Raw genomic sequence first — 16,400 nt, 5'->3', positions numbered from 1 at the left:
AGTGGCCCTGGCCACAGCTCTCAGGCAGGAGAAGTGGTTTCTTCCAAAAGCAAACAACCTTCGACCCATGGTCTTCATCTGGCCCATCAGGTCAACCGTTGTTTTACAGAACATCAGCAATTGTCTTTCTCCTTGTGTCAGGAGCCTCTTGAAACATTATACGAGGATAATTAAGTGGTGAATAAAGGTCAATGTGGGCAAATAAATCAAACTGATCGTTTGAACACAGACTGATTGAGCAAAAACAAGGAATTCTGCCATGCCTGTTACCGCGGCGCTGGATGGTAAGTGACTCTGTTAACATTACATCCAGAGGCAGCAAGTGGGAACGCTTTGTGTGGGATCAAAAGCTGAGCAAAGAGACATGGGATTTAATTGTTCAGCTTTATTTTTGGAATAAAGACATGCAGTGCCTCCATTTAGTTGACTTTAATGGAGCACAAAACCAAACCCATTCTTTAGCATGCTAATTGATTTAGAAGATGCATTCCATTTGTATAACAGAGATGCAAGAAATACCAATAAGCATTACTAGACTTGGGGAGAAGTTTGGAGCTTAATTATAGAAATGGAAATTAAGTCTCTCTTTTTTAACATTTAAATTTTATTGTAAAGGTGATGTATTGAAGGGTTACGGTTACATAATTAAGGGAATGAATATAATTCTTTTAAAACCATGTTACACTTCCCTCATTTTCTCCAAGTTCTCCTCATTAAAACTCCTCCTCCCTCCCGCAAAGTTGTAAAGTTCATTTCCATAATAGTGTCTAGTATCACTAGTCTAGTATCAGCCTTTGTCCCAGTTTCTGTGTTTTCCCCCTCCCTTCCCCAGATAAATGTATATACAAGACAAAGAGCACAGCAATCAAAAACAGTGACAAGAGGGAATAAACCAAAGGAAAAAAGAAAGAAGGTAAAAATATTGATAAATATACTATTAATCTGTAATAATCTTGTGCATATTTTGTCACATATTACAAATCAAGCATTCACGTAGTTTTAAAAAAACTGTTGAATTGAAAATTACTAGCGTATGTTGGAGATTTTGCTCGGCAGAAGGTCAACTTGTAAATTCTAAACAAAAGAAGAAAAAGAGAAAGAACCCTCAAAACAGGCTGTTGCTATCTGTAGCTTTAACTCTAAGGGACAAAAAAGGATCAGAATGAAAATGCAAAGAAATCCTTCAGTAAGAAAAAAGATCTATTATTTTTTGACTACCAAAATTAATCTTGGCTATTTTATTTGGATATTGGAATCCAAAAAATTTTTGAGAGTCAAAATTTTGTTTCACTATCAGTCTCTGGTATTTAAGAAATAAATTTGTAGTTTAGGCTACTATTTTATGTTACATTAATGATCTCTGTGTAATGATATTGTATCAGATATTGTGAGACACTAGGTTTAATAATAAATCAAATCTCTGCCTATGTAAACATCGAATTTTTACATGGTAATATTTAACACTGTCACATTTAACATGAAAGAAATTAAGTTTGAAAAATAAACTTGAACAATACATTTGGGATTTTAATTGTTATCAACATATCACATATTTAACAAACTGTGGGTGAGTTTTATTGTAAAGGAAGCCATTGTTTTACAACCTCAGTCAGTAGAGAGTCCTAGAAAGAGAAATGAGAAAATGTATTGACCTTTGTCTGTCTGTGCATTCAATATTTAGATGGCCCCGAAGAAGTTGGCAATATGGTAGATTTGTGATTGCAAACAGTAATTTATGAGTTTAAAGATGTCTAAATGACATGTGTTTGGAAGCACTGATTATACACCATCCTCATATCTGGACATCTGTTTTCTTTTCTTTTTTTCCCCTAATTTAAACACAGGCATAAATAATATGCTTTGATTACTAAGGATAACACTAACTGGTATTCATGTTGGAACCATGTTAATATAAAATACCTATGAGAAATAAATTATATGGGGGGAAGTGGCTCCTGGTTCTTTTTTTAATTTTCCATAAATAATTTCACATAAAGAATCTAAGCGAAGCTCATCTCTGGGCCTCCTGCTCTGAGAAAGGTGTAATGGATCGTGCAGGAAAGAAGAAGGCAGGCTCGCACCATATCCAATCAGCCTTTTTCTGAAAGGTCAGGACATTCTGTCTGGGTCCGTTTGTGTTTGTGATTCTGCGGTTTCCCCATTCACCAACACAATGTAACTGTCACTCTCAACAAGAGTTCCTGGATCCTTTGGCTCCACAGCTCTCAGGGTAACACACAATATTTCACATCCACAGAACAATTCAGCGTCTTCGTGGGCAAACCATATGATGACCGCGGGGACCAATATGGTCACACCCTACTGAGCACTCTTAAGGGGATTCTGTAAAGAACTATCCTGGAAAGGAAGCCCAGCCTGGCTCTTCTGTGCTTCCGCGTACTTGCCAAATAGCATTTTAATGTTTCGGCTTGGATCAGCAGAAGTCAAATGCAAATGTTCTTCCAGTAGGCTCCATTTCAGTAGCTAGACAGCTTTACTGCTATGCAAAACATTTGCAGGCCCCAGAGTTAGGAGGGTGACAGATATTAGAAATAATTAAGCACATTAATAATGCCCTGGTTAGATTTCCCTCCTGTGTGTTTTGTCCTATTACTTCTTTCTCTTCCCAAACAAAACCAGACACCAGCTCAGATTTATAAGGACAAAGAATGGCTTCTGACAATTGAGGGAAGCCAAAGAACCAGTCCCCTAACAATTTTTAGCCAATGAGATCTGGACTGAGCTCTAGAGAATTAACACATATGGTACATTTGCAAGAGAGATGGCCTCAAATACTTTTTGATCAGCTGATTGATTTAAGCTACTGTCCAGTCTGTCACTTCTCTCACAGGAAAATTGGATAAACCATTTACATAAAATAACAGTAAGGGAGAAAAGCAAGAAAGAAAAGGAAAAGCTCATCTAAAACCACAGATAGTATGCTTTGGTTTGTTTATATTTTTCTCCAGTAGCATTCTCTCATTTTTTTTGATGTTACAGGAATTTAGCACACACATTTTAATTTCAATGGATCAAAGGAAATCACTAGACTCTAACTTTGGAAGGGCGGTAGCATGGCTTCCCTACTTTATCTCTTGTATTGAAAGTTACTTCATGGTATACGGAACAATGGATACAGCCATCACCTGTATATTGGCAGAAAGTCTCAACAAATCTGCCTGTGTTGAAATTGATTAAGTGTTTTTAGAGATTATGGTAGTAGAGAGTATGAAAATGGGAAAAAAATCAGAAAATTAAAAGAAGGAAAAACCTACAATCAGTACCCAAGGGGAAGTAAGGTAGTTAAAGTGTGAATCTTGTTGACAGCAGTGTCGTCACTGTGAAAGCCAAACACACCAACTCAAAAGCACATTTGGGTGGGTGGTTTCACACAGGCAGAGATTGGTTGTCTATGGACTTCTCATTTCATTGTTGGAATAATGAAGATGGTGGGAGGTTTCACTTGCATTCAACTTTAGTCAAAACGTGTGTGTGTGTGTGTGTGTGTGTGTGTGTGTGTATCATGATAGGGAACTCAGATATTGGAGAGAGGACAAATATATATAACCTTTAATACAGTACATTGTTATAATTGTTTCATTGCTGTTTTTAATCTTCTATTGCCTCAAACTTAGAAATCCAACTTTATCCTATTATATATGTATCACATATACATATATAGTATATCCACATATGTAAGTACATCTGAAACCTAAATATGTAGATGGCTAGGTGGATAGAAGACAGACAATAGAAAGAGCAGAGAGAAGAGTATTTAGAAATGCATGATTTGGAACTAACCTTGATTTCAAAACATTTATTGGAACTCTTAGAATATGAAAGAGGAATTATCTGCCAGTGGTTACAATTTCTTCTGCATTATTACCAGATACTAATGAAATCCTAAAATGCAAATTCATAATCGCCTTCCCCTGAGTTCTAACCCATGCTGTGCAGTCAGCTTGCAGTTATCCATTGAAGACGCCAAGTCATCTAGAAATGCTATCGTCTACCCTTATAGAGTCTCAGGGGAAATATTCACTAATATGAAAGTTTTCCTGTTCTCATTACCTCCCACAAGACATTGCGATGAACTTCTCTCTGTCTTACCAAAATATCTTTCATCCTGCAGCTCTCAACTTCCTTCCTTCAGGAAGATCCCGCCTATTGCTGCACCTGCAGGGATATCAGGTTCCTGTGTGCATCCAGAGTACTTACTCTCTTTACTGTGCATCTGCCACTGAACGTTTGCCTTCTTCCATTAAACTAGCTGAGTGTGGCAAGACACCTCTGGGCCTAGGTGTCAGCAGGATATTACTCAGTCACTGGAACCTGCATTACCTTGTCTGTATAACCCAGGTAATAATTCTCGGTGGAGTCACTTTGACAACCAAAAGAAATGTTAAAAACTTTACAAGCAATAAAATGGTGCACAAGGATGGGTATTATTGCTATTGCGAACACATGTGTTTTACTGTTTTCCTTCCAAAACATCCAGCATAGTGCCCAGAATAGGTCAATAAAATGAATGAATAAACCAGTAAGGAATCTAAAGAGGTATTTTACTGGTGGCCTGACATCTGAATTTTGTTCACTTCTTTGCAAAATGAGAAGGTTCTAGAGTCTGGACCAATATATATCAACGCTGATTGCATAGTGGAAATACCAGAGAAGCTTTTGTGTGCTTTTCTTTTTACCAAAAGTTATAATTATCAGCATGTATTCATTATAGAAATGAATGGGACTCATTGTGTTTCTATGCATTCAGACATTGTACATTGATTGTATTTATCCATCCTTTTCTTCCTCCTCTTAACCTCTGCAACCTTTCTAGTCCAGGTGAGCTTCTAACAAAATGCACCTGCTTAAGTCCCACCTCAACTCAATCAATATTCTCAAATTAGACTGATAAATAGGCTTTACAGTTTTTGTATATTCATTTTTTAAATGATTACAGATTTAAATGATTTGTAGTAACTCTCCCACCCAATTACCTATCACCTTAGGATGTGACAGCATGAATTGCCTACAAACAAGGGAATTCTCCGACCTATTTGTAAATAATTATCCAATTGAGATGAGGAACAAGGATACAATGGAGTGTTTATTCACATTTGCCTCAAAAATTTTTCAGACTCACACTTGGCCTTTGGTTGTTCACAATGCCACCACATACTTAGTATTCACAACTCTTTAGTTTCCTTTGGACTGGAACAATTAGTTCCTCAGTATTTCAACTTAATGATTCTACAACTGGGGAAAAGAGTAGTAACTTGGGTTCAGGCTTCTGAGGCAGGTGCATCATACACCCAGAACTTTTTGCTCTGGGTTTTGTTGTTGTTGTTGTTGAGATAAGATGTCACATTTTGCCCAACCAGCCTGCATCTCTAGCCTGCTATTTTTCAGTGCCTGTCCCTACTCACATGATAGGCACTGACCACCATGTTTTGCTAAAAAAAAAAAATAAACTTTCATGAGCTTTTATTTCATCCCAGGCTGTCCTGGAATAATGATCTCCCCACTCTCATCTTTTTATGTAGCTAGAGAAACATGAGCCCTGATACCCAGTTAGAAGATTGTATGCCATTCAGGTTTCAGAACTGCCTTCAGTTGGAGGCCATGTTATCTCCTTATGGTGAGATGCACATTACACTTGCTTGACCATTGTAGCAGAGAAGGGACGCTGGCTCCTCTTCTCCAGGTCTGTGATTCCAGATGTCCAGTTTCTCTTGGGGCTCACCTTGATGCTTGCTTAGGGCAGTATCTTCCAGTCTTTTTCATAGTTGAATGTGCATCTTCTTCCTCCTTTGTAATTAAGAAATATTTCATGGGAAGATGACTTTTGTGCTATAAAAGTATCTTGTATCTTTTCAAACTTCAAATGTACTAATTATTCACATCTTCATGCTTTCATGACTTTATATCATATTCAAGGAGCTTTAGTCTCACTATCATAATTTATCTCATTTGAAGCCAAGCTCCGAGGACTGAGTGTGAGCTCATCCCCACTGAGCAGCTGTAGCACCGAGGCCTTCTCAGTGGTAGAATTAAGGACTAGTGAATATATGAATAAACATACCTTTGTATCTACATTATTATTACCTTTGTCTATATTTTCTGAAACCACACATTTACACCAATTTCAGTGTGTTTCCTACTTCACTCCCTTTCAATGTCTGCGATTCTATTTAGTCTGCAGGAGCTCAAGGCTTTAAAATCAACACCAACAAAGAAAATCCTCTAGAATTTCTTCATTTTCATCACTGGCCAAGCCAAAAGCAACTAAAAACTTATTAACAGGTCACTTCCTCTCTTTCTCTCAAGTGTTTTCATTAAGGTTCTATTAAACATACACACACAGGTATACATACACACATACCGTATACATATCTGCATGCATTTTGTACCGTCTTTAACAGCCATTTTATTGTAGTTAAGCTAGTTTTTCTTAACAGAATATTTTTTAAAAATCATAGGAAAAATGATTTATCTATCTTTTATAACCAGACACAAGCTACATAAATAGATTTGTCTCTTGTCGGGATCAGTGGATAAGACGGGAAAATTGTGCATTCAACAATCCGGAGCCAGACAATTTGGTGGTGGAACACTGCCTGCTGGACAGTGAGATGGCATCATTTGTGTCAAAGCTTACTTCAGTCATGGCTGAGAGATGACAACTACTCTGGGAGGGATTAGTCATGTGGGAATATTCATGTCACATTATTTGCACCTTGCATTTTGTTTCACATGAATGTGCGTTTTCAATGTTTCCTTTATGTGGATGACCTTATTTCCATACAGAGCTATCATATATTTTGTCATGGGATATTCATGATTGCTGCAGTTATAGGTGCTCTGCGATGTCTCAGTATAGCCATTTTCTGTTGAAACTAAACTATGATATTTTTAAATTACATTTTATTGTTTGGATAATGTATAGAGGGGGTACAGTTATATTTGTCAGGGGTTACAGTTATATTGAACATTGATATTCCTTCCCAAGTTTTTCTCCCACTTTTCCTCCCCGAACTACTCCCAAATCATCTTGTTTTTCCCCTTCACTTCTCTATTAAAAATAAACCAATAAACATATAGAAAGTATAACAGGTAACAAAGTTGGATAACAGTAATCACATGAGATTAACCATGAGGAAAAAAGAGAAAAGAAATAACTGTACATAGTACATTGAGAACAAGAATCACAAAGATAAACCTCTTATTTCCATATCCTAGAGTTCATTTCATTTAGTCTCATCCTATATGACCATATGTACTTTTGAGCTATTGTGATCTGCTAGGAGTGTGTACTAATTATTACAAATGAGGGAAACCATTGAGCCTATTTTCCTTTGGGTCTGGCTTACTTTACTTAATGATTTTTTCCAAGTCTTTCCATTTCTTTACAAATGGGGCAATGTCATTTTTTTTGGATGGCAGCATAGAATTCTATTGTGTATAAATACCACATCTTCTTGAACCAATCATCTATTGAGGGGCATCTGGGGTGGTTCCATATCTTAGGTATGCTAAATAGTGCTGCTATGAACATCACTGTGCTAGTGGATTTAGTATGCCCTTGTTTCTGGACGGTTGGGTAAATGCCAAGTAGTGGAATAATTGCTGGGTCATAGGGGAGCTTTATGTTTAGTATTTTGAGGAATCGCCATACTGCTTTCCAGAGTGGTTAAAAAAGTTTACATTCCCACCAACAGTGTAGTCGTGTTCCCTCCTGGCCCTATCCCCACCAGCATCTATTATTATTAGATTTTTTTGATAATGGCCATTCTAACTGGAGTGAGGTGAAATCTCAAAGTTGTTTTGATTTGCATATTTTGTATGACCAGAGATGTGGAGCATTTCTTCATGTGTCTGTTGGACATTCTTATTTCCTCTTCAGAGAAGTCTCTCTTTAAGTCTTTAGCCCACCTCTTAATGGGATTGTTGCTTCTTTGAGGATTTGTTTTTGAGAGATCCAATTTTTTGAGCTGTAGGTATATTATAGATATGAGGCACTTGTCTGCTGTATGGCTAGTGACAATCTTCTCCCACTCTGTGGGCTTTCTGTTTAACTTGCTAGCTATGTCCTTTGCCATACAGAATCTCTGCAGTTTAACACAGTCCCTTTTGTCCAAACTTTCTTTAATTTGTTGTGTTTCAGAGTCTTTATTAAAAAAGTTTCAATCTGTGCCAAGGAGTCCTAGTGTATCTCCTAGTCCTACATGTAAAAGGTATCAGCTTTTACCTCAAGGACTTTGATCCATTTGGAATTAATTCTGGTGCAGCGTTACATATGAGGATCCAACTTTAGTTTTCTACGGGTGCCTAACCAATTCTGCCAGAACCCTTTGTTGAAGAGGCTGTCTTTCTATCATCCTATTTTTTGGCTCCTTTGTCTAAGAGTAGGTGGCCATAGGTCTGTGGGTTGATTTCTGGGTCTTCAGTTGTATTCCACTGGTCCTCAGGCCCATTCTTGTGCCACTACCAAACTGTTTTTATTACTATAACTCTGTAATAGAGTCTGAGGTTTAATCTTGATTTTCCTCCAGTGATGTTCTTTCTGCTAAGGATTGTTTTTGTGAGACAGGATTTCCTATTATTCCATATGAAGTTTTTGGATTGCTTCCTCTATTTCCTTAAAAAATGACATTGGGATTTTGATGAATATTGCATTGAATTTATAGATCGCCCTTGGCAGGATAACTATTTTCACGATGTTTATTATTCCAATCCAGGAGCACATGTGAGGTTTTTCCACTTCCTTAGTTCTGCTTTAATTTCCTTTATCAGATTTTTAAAGTTTTCATCATAAAGGTTCTTTAGTTCCTCAGTTAAGTGAATTCCTAAGTTTTTCCCCCTCGAGGCTATTGCGAAAGGAGTTGCTTTCTTGATTTCTGCCTTGCTCTTCTCATGTTGGCATACAGAAAAGCCATTGACTTTTGAGGGTTAATTTTATACCCTGCTACTTTGAATCAATTCAAGTAACTTGGGAGTAGCGTCTATAGGGTTCTTTAAATACAGAATCATGTCATCTGCAAAGAGGGAAAATTTAATTTCATCTTTTACTCTTTGGATCTCCTTTATGTTTGCTTCTTGCCTTATTGCTTTGGCTAGGAATTCTCATAATATATTGAAGAGGAGTGAAGATAGCAGACATACTTGAGAGAAATGACTTTAGCTTTTTACTATTAAGTATAACACTAATTGTAGGTTTGTCATACTGCCTTTATTATACAGAAGAATGCTCCATGGACTCTTAGTTTCTTCAGAGCTCTTAACATTAAGGGGTGTTGGATCTTATCAAATGCTTTTTCTGCATCTATTGCAATGATCATGTGGTTCTTGTCCTTGTTGCTGTTGATATGTTGAACTATATTAATTGACTTGTGTATATTGAGCTAGCCTTGCATCTCTGTGGTGAATCCTGTTTGATCATAGTGTTTATTTTTTTTGATGAGTTGTTGTAGTCAATTGGACAGTATTTTGTTGAGAAGTTTTGCATCGATGTTCATCAAAGAAATGGGTCTATAAGTTCTCTTTCTTTGAGTCCCTCTCTGGTTTTAGGATGAGGCTTATGTTGGCTTCATAGAATCAGTTTGTTAGAGAACTTTTGCTTTCAATTTCATTGAAGAGTTTGAGGAGTATTGGTGTGAGTTCTGCTTTGAAGGCCTTAGAGAATTCAGCTGTGAATCCATCATGTCCTGGGCTTTTCTTGGATGGCAGATATCTTATTGCCATTTCTATTTAATTACTTGAAATGGGTCTGTTTAGTTGGTTTAAATCTTTTTGGTTTAATTTGGGTATGTCAATATTTGCTAGAAATCCATCCATCTCTTCTAGATTCTCAAATTTGTTGGCATAAGTGTTTGAACAGTATTCCCTTATGATGTTCTAACCAAACTTAAAAATCAGGTGTAGGGGCAAATGCCTACAATCTTAGCACCTGGGAGCCTGAGGCAAGAGGATCATAAATTGAATGCCAGCCTGGGCTACATAATGAGATCACCTCTCATAAAAGAATCCAAAGAACTAATCAAGGTCTCTCATTTTTCACCTTATACAAGAATAGATTTCAAGGTAAGACCAGAAAATTTTAAACTGCTGAAGGAAAACACAGAAAACACTTGAAGTTATTAGTGAATGCAATGCTTTTCTAAATAGAACCCCTTTGTTCTGAAAACTGCCAAGACTTGAGAAATAGGACTATAAAACTTAAAATCTTTTTCATAGCAAAAGAAATTATTATTAGAATAAAAGGAAAACCTACATTTTAGGAGAAAACTTTGCAGCTACAAATCAGATATAGGATTACTATTCAGAATATTTTTAGAGCTCTAGAAACTCAATGCCAGAAGAATGAGTAATCCAATTAATAAATGAGCAAATGAAACCAGAGAATTTTCATAATAAGTATGAATAGTAAATATAAGAAGTGTTCAATGTTTTTAGGAATAAAGAAAATACAAATCAAAACATCAGTAAGAATCCATCTCTCCCTAGTCTGCATGGTGGTCATCAAAAAAATAAAATAAAACAAAAATTAGTTCTACCACTATAGAAATCAGTATGGAGGCTCCTTAAGAAAATAAAACTGGAACTACTATATGATCCTGCTATTGTTATAATATTCAAGTATAGAGAAGCCACATTTTTCAGGTTCAAGTCTTGGGGTCTTTATTAAAAGGCCAGTGGCTGCATTGCAGATTTCCATCTCACAGTCCAGCAGCCAGAAAAAACACAATACAGTTAGGAAACAGTCCAGAGATGATAGAAACAGCAAATACCATACCAACAGCCATTTCAGCTCTCTACCAATTGAGCTCCAATAGAGAGCTGAATTTGGACGTCATGGTTACCAGAGAACATCCAGAGGATGGACAAGGGATATGAATATGGAGACATGTGGCATGGTGTAATGGCACCTAAAGAGATTCAGGCTTAAATAGGCTCAGGTCAGGTGGTCAGGATCAAAGGAAACTCCCTGACCCAGGAACTGGACTGACAGGCCTAGTAACTTATCAGCCAAGTGCCCACCCCTGTCTCCAGTGATGCAGGCATCCCCATCACCTGAGGGAGGGGCTTCACCTTCCCTCACCATGAGGACAAGATGCCAGACCTTAAATCTCCATATGCAAAGCTTTCCTGGGGCTGTGTTTTCTCCTAAGCAGTGCTGAGGGTAGGCACCTGCAGTTTAATGAATAGCCTTCCTCACCACTAGGCTTTCCAGCACTGGGTGGATCACCCTCTACCTCCTTGTGAGGCACCAGGATGTCTAAGAACCCAATAGCCTCCAGTACCTGGCCAGGCACTGGTATGGCTCCCTCAATCACCTTACTTAGGTGCAGCCACCTTATTTCACTATACCACCCCTGGGCATATATCCAAAGGCATGAAAGTCAACATGCAGTTAAGTTACCTCCTCACCCATGTTTATAGCAGCACTATCACAGTAGCTAACATATGAAATCACCGTTGGTGCCCACGAACAGATGACTGGATACAGAAAATGTGTGTACTCAGCCTGGTGACTGTGCCCATTTAGAATTGAAGGGTGCAGTTATCACTGTGCAAGAAACTTTAGACTGTTATTTGACGTCACCAGAAGCAGTAATGCCTTTAGGTAGAAATTTATAACCACAAGAAAAGAAGTATGGTGTATATATTCATAGAGAATTATTATAAACCTCTAAAGAAGAAAGAAATTACATTGTTCGCAAGAAAAGGGACTGAACTAGAGATCATGTTAAGTGAAATAAGCCAGAAAAAGACAGGTAGCCATGTTTCCTCTCACCTGCAGAATCTAGTTCTTTTGTTTGTTTTTTTAATGAATGACTAGAAAAATCTAACATATTTTGCTTAAGGGGAGATGGTGAGTGTCAGCAGAAGATGAAAGAACAATTTGAGAGGTTTAAGGGAGATGAATGTATTTCAAGTTCTCTGTATGCATGTATAAATACAGCAATTACATTCATTGAAATTGTTTTAAGGAGAGTGAAGATGAGATGTAGAGGAGATAAATTTGATTGGGTTGGGATTTCATATGCTGTATGAAAATATCCCAATAAACCTCCCTGGTGTTAATAAAATTGTCTTTAAAAAAAAGTAGGGCCAGGAGTTTGACCTAATGGTAGAGTGCTTGCCTAGCATGCACGAAGACCTGGGTTCGATTCTTCTGTATCATCTACATAGAAAAAAGATGGAATGGTGCTGTGGCTCAAATGGCAGAGCACTAGCCTTGAGAAAGCCTAAGGAAGTGCTCAGGCCTTGAGTTCAAGCCCCAGGACTGGCAAAAAATAATAAAATAAAATAAATAAAAAGTAAAACTAAGTTGAAAATGTTACTTTTATGTAATAAGGTATATTTGTTCATATTTAAAATATATTATCTAAATCATCAAGTCATTTGAATGATTCATATTGCAAAAGAGTAGACTGTTTTGATTATTTGAAGAATAATCTCCCAATGAACAGAGCTAGTTTAAGACCTTCACATGCTTCAGACATTTCTAACCAGGAATTTGAACAAGATCATTTGGTCCAAAATTAGACAGTATTGTATTTGAGATTTGAAAAAAAAATGACAAGACTTTTCTATTCTTTTTTTTTAAGTATCATAGATATTTTCTTTTGAGGGAATTTTCTGACTCATTAAGAAAGAGGATGTAGAGAAAAGCAGTGCTATTTACAATAAGACCTCTTTTGGCAGTGGTTAGGGGAAAGGAAGGATATAAAATCAGCCACACAGAGAACACTATGTGATGTCTGAGAAAGCCTTCCCCTGGGTGAGTCTATAACCAACAGCAGAGTGTCATCCACAGACTCGAACAGATGCCCAACAGAGGATCTCCAGGCCCTCACCTCCCGCTAGTCTCTTGTGTTAATGAGGACTCTTGATGCAGTTTAAGGCACACCAGTGATCAGCCCTAAATCAGAGCTCGCCTTGTGGAAGGAAAGTTTACAATGAGTACCAAGATCAGTCAGTTAGGATTCCAGATGTGGAGCCTCTATCCTGCCTCTGACCAGCATCCATTTCTGTGCTCCACAGCTGGTCCATGTAAATGTGCCATATTGCTGCCCATCTGCTCAGAGAGCACACAGTGGCACATCTCCCTCTGACAGTGGACCGTTTTATTGAATGCCATAAATATTGAAATTCATAGGCATGAAGCAGCAGATTTTTAATGTTACTTAGAGAGACATTTGAGCCACAACCTTTGGCAGCAGCATACACTGTTAGTATCTCAGTACACTGTGCACCATTTGGTTCAGACTCATGAACAACTTTTCCAGGGATTTCATGGCTCTCCAATTCCAGGTAAAATGGAGTAGAGACCCTGAGGGACAGTATTTAGTGCGAATGTCACCCTTCACACAGTGTGCACATGGGATATGGGGCTTTCCAGCCCTGTACTATGTGAAACCATATGTTAATGTTTTTATTCTCAGAAAAGATTAGATTGGGGACCCATAAAGTTTCAAAACTACAAATAATAGGCTAACCATTGTGAAATGTGAAGCATTTCTTCAGCTGATTTTTTCCCAAAGTCTTCGCAATTTTCATTTCTGCAATGGCAAGGCTCTATGTTGTTATAGGAAACCAGCTTATCCATATTTTATAAGTTAATATGTGCAGATTTTTTGTACCAGAGAATAAACATCCCCATTAATATGAAATTAGTGGTATGAGATCTGGGTAAGGAATTAAAATTGCTTGATAGTGTTTTCTTCCCCCTCTTGACCAAATAACTCTAAACTTGGAGGCAAAAAAAACTGAATCAAAGCCCAGAAGTGAAATTTCTACGGGCTATTGCATATTTTTTAATTTCTAGAGTGACTTTTGTCCCTAACGAACTGTGAGGTCAGGCAAAGCTTTTTAGGAAAAAATGCACGCTCTGTTATTTTTAAAGAAGTGGGTATGATTTTTACGGTGGGGGAGTCAGTTTTACTATAAAAATACCATAAAGTATAGACAATGGTCTTCCAGTAATTGTTGAGATTAAGCGACAGAAGCAAGTCATTCATTCAGAGCAGTGACTGGAAATGGATGCACTAATTTGGCATTTATTTGAATCAAAGGTGTTAACAAAAGCTAATGTGACAACTATTAAAAAATAAAATACTTTCCTTGCCTAATTGATGTGAAGAATGGATAATGGTCAGTATCCAAACTGAAGTTTAACTATTCTTTGGGAACAGCCATGTCTCAAGACTGTGATGAAGTTTAGCTTTACATCATTATCTTTTTTCTTTTTTTAAAAATAGCAACTTACATCTTTATGAGTGAAGTTGTAACATCACAACAATAAGCTGTGTCATTGCTCAAACATCTCCCTGAGTTCCCAATCAACAGCGTTATATAAGGTGGCAGGTTAATAAATGCGACACACTGAAATCATTTGTACCAGATTATCTCTCCTTCCAAACTCTGACAGATGCTAAGTCCAGCTGGTAAAAAAAGTTTATAGGCGAGTTGGATCTGGGGTCTTCGCACACTCCATAATGTTGGCTACCAATGCTTGTTTTAATGAGTCACGGATTGCCTGTTTATCTTCTGCTTCCTGCTGTTTCTGCATTTTCTCTTCCAGAACAATCCTAGAAACACATGCTGCTACAGACGCTGGAGCAATGTGTGTAGACATTTGAGCCAAATTATTATAAAGAACTCTTTCTTCTCTGATAGTAAAAAAAAAAAGGGAGTGAGAATTGCACATTGCCTAGCAAGTCGTTATCTCAGATGCTCACTGTGACATGTTCAATATGGCCTACCAGAAAAAGTTGGAGACATTTGAAGCCCTAACAACTACACAAAATGACACTGTAATTGGCGGGTTTTGTTGTTCATGTTCTGGCTCGGCTAAAACTGCTCTAAACACTTTGTTTAATGATGTTACATTATGACAACACATGGCTTCTATACAGCAAGTCATCATGTTTAACATGCAACCACACAGGAAAAGTAGCAAGTCGCCAGAAAACAGGACCACCAGTCACCCACACATCTTCCCTTAGAAGTTCCATGAAATCCAAAGCATAGGCATAGAGTTTCCAAAAATGTCACTTCTCACTATGGTTTACTTAAAGCCAGTTGTCAGTGTCACAGGTTTAAGGTGACTTCTCCAGGTAAACACACTAGTTTGAGTGTGTGTGTGTGTGTGTGTGTGTGTGCGCGCGTGTGTGTATGGATTGTCCAGATTATTTAACATTCAATTGAGATGAGTGAAAGGAGTTTTAAATAAGGGAAAGCAATATAGAAGCAAAATCATGTCTTAGATTGCTTCCTGAAATCCAGGTATTTTTTTATAAGCTTCAAGAATTTATTTTTATGGAACAAGAAATCATATATCCCCTTCTAAATATATTCATATTATAGTCTTCTCTGTTTTAAAAGGTTTATGGTTATCTCATGAGTAGTCAAATTTTGTCTCATTGATAATCAATGAAAACTAGACACAGCCTCTATCCTCACGTATTTTGATTCACAATGACATGGGGGAAAATGACAGGCAGAAACAAATGTACAAAAGCTACGTACAAAAATTAAGAGATCTGAAACAGCTTTGTGGAAGGGTGCAGCTAAAGATTTTGATGACAGGGGTTGGAAAATGTTTGGTACAACATTTGTAAAACAGTCATGACTGGGATAGGTAGATTTAGGAAAGGAAGATTAGACAAAGGAATATAAAATTGCACATGACTATTTGGGGATACTGAAAGACAAGCCCTGTGAAAGAAAACAGAGGCTGGGTTTATGCATGAAGCAGAGGACTTTGATATATCCTTGGAATGTGGAAAGTTTGCAGCTCATTGTTAAAAGTAGTTTAAAAATTGTAAAAAAAAAAATGTCCAGAAGACATTAGGGAAATGGTTAGTGATGTGTGGCACAAAGTAAGGATAAGGTAGAAATATCTGAAGGACAGACAAGCACAAGGATAAGAAATGGAGCCTCTCAAAGACTCCCATTGCTCTATGAAGCACTCCATGTGCTTCATAGCAGAACTTTTTATAATGACTATTAATAGCATTTCATTTTTTAAACCATGAAGGATTGAAAACGATGTACTTCAATAATCATTTTAGAAGTCAGATAATAAAAACATTCAGTTATTGTTTATTAGCAGGAGAACTGGGAATGTGCTGGCCAAAAGATATAACATTTCAGCTACAAAACAACAGGTTCATCCAGGCACCAGCAGCTCATTCCTGTAATCCTAGATACTCAGGAGGCTGAGATCTGAGGATCACGGTTCAAAGCCAGCCCAGGCATGAAAGTCCATGACTCTTACCTCCAATTAATCACCAGAAAACAAAATGTAGTGTTGTGGCTTAAGCAGTAGAGCACTAACCTTGAGCTTTAAAGCTCAGGGACAATGCCCAGGCCCAGAGTTCAAGCCCCATGACAGA

At 37.5% G+C, this 16,400-nt stretch overlaps 1 long non-coding RNA gene across 1 annotated transcript in view; it reads left to right on the top strand.

The window, feature by feature from the left end:
* The first annotated feature begins 200 nt into the window (after nucleotides 1-200).
* LOC150059612 (uncharacterized) overlaps nucleotides 201-16,400 on the top strand; it is a 29,417-nt gene continuing 13,217 nt past the window's right edge. The window contains exons 1-2 of the long non-coding RNA XR_016536391.1: nucleotides 201-284; nucleotides 833-913. This is a non-coding gene — a long non-coding RNA (uncharacterized LOC150059612). The remainder of the gene's footprint in view (nucleotides 285-832; nucleotides 914-16,400) is intronic.

This window comes from Megascapheus bottae, chromosome 8, assembly GCF_031878675.1.
Source record: "Megascapheus bottae isolate mThoBot1 chromosome 8, mThoBot2.hap1, whole genome shotgun sequence".
In the NCBI taxonomy this organism is placed as follows: domain Eukaryota; kingdom Metazoa; phylum Chordata; class Mammalia; order Rodentia; family Geomyidae; genus Megascapheus; species Megascapheus bottae.
Note: the sequence above shows the minus strand (reverse complement) of the source record. Positions and strands in the feature narration are given on the sequence as shown.